Raw genomic sequence first — 2,830 nt, 5'->3', positions numbered from 1 at the left:
TGTTAGTATGTTCCAGTGTGGTGATGCTGCGTTGTTTCAAAAAGTACTGACATGCCTCTATCCCCACATTATGCCTTATCGATGTATAGATGGATACCACATCTATTGTGGCTAAAAGGTATTCTTCATTCCACGTTATGTCTAGGAGAGTTCTTAGAAATTCTCCCGTATCCTTGATGTAGGAGGGCATACTTTGAACAATCGGAGCTAGAAATGTGTCCACATATTTTGATACGTTCTCATATAGGGAGCTACATGAGGAAACAATAGGTCTCCCTGGTGGATTTATCAGAGTCTTATGTATCTTTGGCAAGAAACATACGCAGGGCATTGTTGGAAAATCAGTATCAAGAAATTTCCTTTCTTCATCATTTAGTAATCTTCTCTTATGCCATTCATTTAAATGATCTTTGGGTTCTTTTATCATGTTGGCACTCGGGTTATTCATGAGTTTAGTGTAGTTTTGCTGTACACTCAATTGTCTCATGGCTTCCATGACATAATCCGTTGTTTCCATTATCACAATATTTCCCCCTTTATCAGCGGGTTTTATTGTAATTTTATCATTATCCATGAGAGATTTGATTGCCTTTCTTTCATCTGTTGTTAAGTTTTCCCTGCTGTTATTTCTTACTTTCGTCAACTTATCCAACTCTTCATTTAAAGCATCCGAGAAGAGATCGATTTTATTTCCAGGTGATAGAATGGGATAATACCGGGATTTCTTTTTCAATCCAGTATTAGGTTTTTTATTAGTTCTAATGTCCATTTGTTCTAGCATTTGAGTGCCTAAGAGATTGATACCTCCTTGATCAAATAGCATTTCAAAGGTTCGCCTTAAATCAGGTAGCTGTTCGATTGTGGTTATCATCCTACCTTCTTCAATGTTAGGTGTCTGGCCATTCAGGATTGAGGGTTTGTTGGCATGTATTTTTGCTAGTTTTAATTTTCTGACGAATTTGTACAGATCGATCTTTGTTTGCGTGTAATCAAAGTGAGATTCCGGGCGAAACGATAATCCTTTGTTTAATACCATTTTTTCTTTTTCTGTCAACTGATGATTAGAAAGATTTACAATCAAGTTCACTGTTTCCTGTTGCGGAGGGGATATTGCCGTCTTCCGCCGCTTTGATCTGCGGGTTTTTCGGGTGCTGGCGAGGGAGTTGGTTGTACTTGTGTTGTCTTTCCTCGTCCGCCTCTTCGGTACGGTCTTCCTCCCCTTCCTCCGCCACGTGAGATGCTCTTTTCCAAGTTCATCAGTGTCACCTCGTCTAATACAGACAAGTTTTTTGTCTGGGGTACTGTACGTGTAACTCCGTCCTCACTTATGTCAGATTCACTTGCACTCAGTGCTACTTTGTGCAGGGGATAGTTCTTTTTTAAATTGTCATAACGTTTCGCAAATGTTAAGATTCTGCCATGCAGGTAGTCTTGTTCGTCAAGTTTAAATTTTCGTTCTTTTCTTTCCTCAATTTCTTTTTCATAATGGTCAAGTCTTGCTTCCATTTCTTGCCTTAATTTAGTGATGTTGTCTTGGTTGGCTTCCTTTTGTAGTGTTTCCTCTATTTCTTTGATTTTAATCGTTATATCATCAATGTTGATTTTTGCATGTTTGATCAATAACCGCATCATAGTTAATGAACAATTAGTATTATTTTCCATCCATTCTGTTATTAAATCCTCTAGTGTATCCGGGTGTGTGGGCATTGTAAAGATGCGAAGGCCACGGGGGATACGTTTGACCTCCACATAATTTTCAAGCGCTATCACTTCCCAGCTTTTATTAATTTCTTTTTTATACAGCCGCTCTAACAAATTCATCTGTTGTTTGAGCGTGATATTATTTTTATCTGGCGTTACAGTATCTTGATTCACATTAGCCATTGCTGCCCCAGATTTAAACATTGTTGATGCTTTGGAGGCACGTTTTGCCACTCGTGCTTCCATTTTCAATTGTCTTTCACACCATTCACTATAAAGGGGGAGTTTATTTGGCACTGTTCCTTTAAGGCTTGAAGGTTTGGTCCGGTTCGTAAGAGTCTACCGCTTGTTTAATAAACATACGCGGTGTCTCTGAACTGATACAGAACGCGGCCGCTTCGAACCTGTGTTCCAGTGAGTGCTTTACACCCTGTGTGTTTGAGCGTGGATTTCATCGTGACTCCTACCTCGCGAAAGACGGCACCCGCCACAAGAGTCCAGCAGTTTGGTGGGAACCCGGCGCGTTAAGAATTTATCTGCTTGGACCGCTGTTGTGCTGTAGTGTACCAACGACCTACCTGGACACGAGCTATGCAAGCCCGAGGATGTGAAATTAAAAAACAGCGCAGTGAGTTGGTGACATGATACATTTTGGCATAGTAAACTTTATATTGCAACCCTTCTATAGTACATACACCTTTACCATCTGCTTAAGGAACGACATGGCACTCTGTCTAGCCATAGGCAGCCCCTCGCTGTACAGGCTACCCAACTAAACCGCGCTGCCTTTTTCCCTTAGCGGATCGCTTTGATTTAATCGACAGCAATTATTACAAGAAGGCATCTCAACCCACGTGGCCTGTAACGACTCTCCATGCCGAACATACAGGAAATCCACATTTCCCTCCAGCCCTGGGTATGAATTGTATTTTTGCCGACATTAATTGTAAGTATCTGACCTCCGTCAGTAGCGCTAACCCTTCCCTCCCATTACAGTGTCACCAGCGTTATCATACGCCCTGCCTCCCCGGAGCACTGCCGCATGAGCCTCCGAGTCCCTCCAGGACACATTGTGTTCTCTTTCGCCCTTGGCCTCAATTAACTCCGCAAGAGGTATATTTTCTAATGA

This window comes from Lissotriton vulgaris, chromosome 6, assembly GCF_964263255.1.
Source record: "Lissotriton vulgaris chromosome 6, aLisVul1.2, whole genome shotgun sequence".
In the NCBI taxonomy this organism is placed as follows: domain Eukaryota; kingdom Metazoa; phylum Chordata; class Amphibia; order Caudata; family Salamandridae; genus Lissotriton; species Lissotriton vulgaris.
This window is presented reverse-complemented; position numbering follows the sequence as displayed.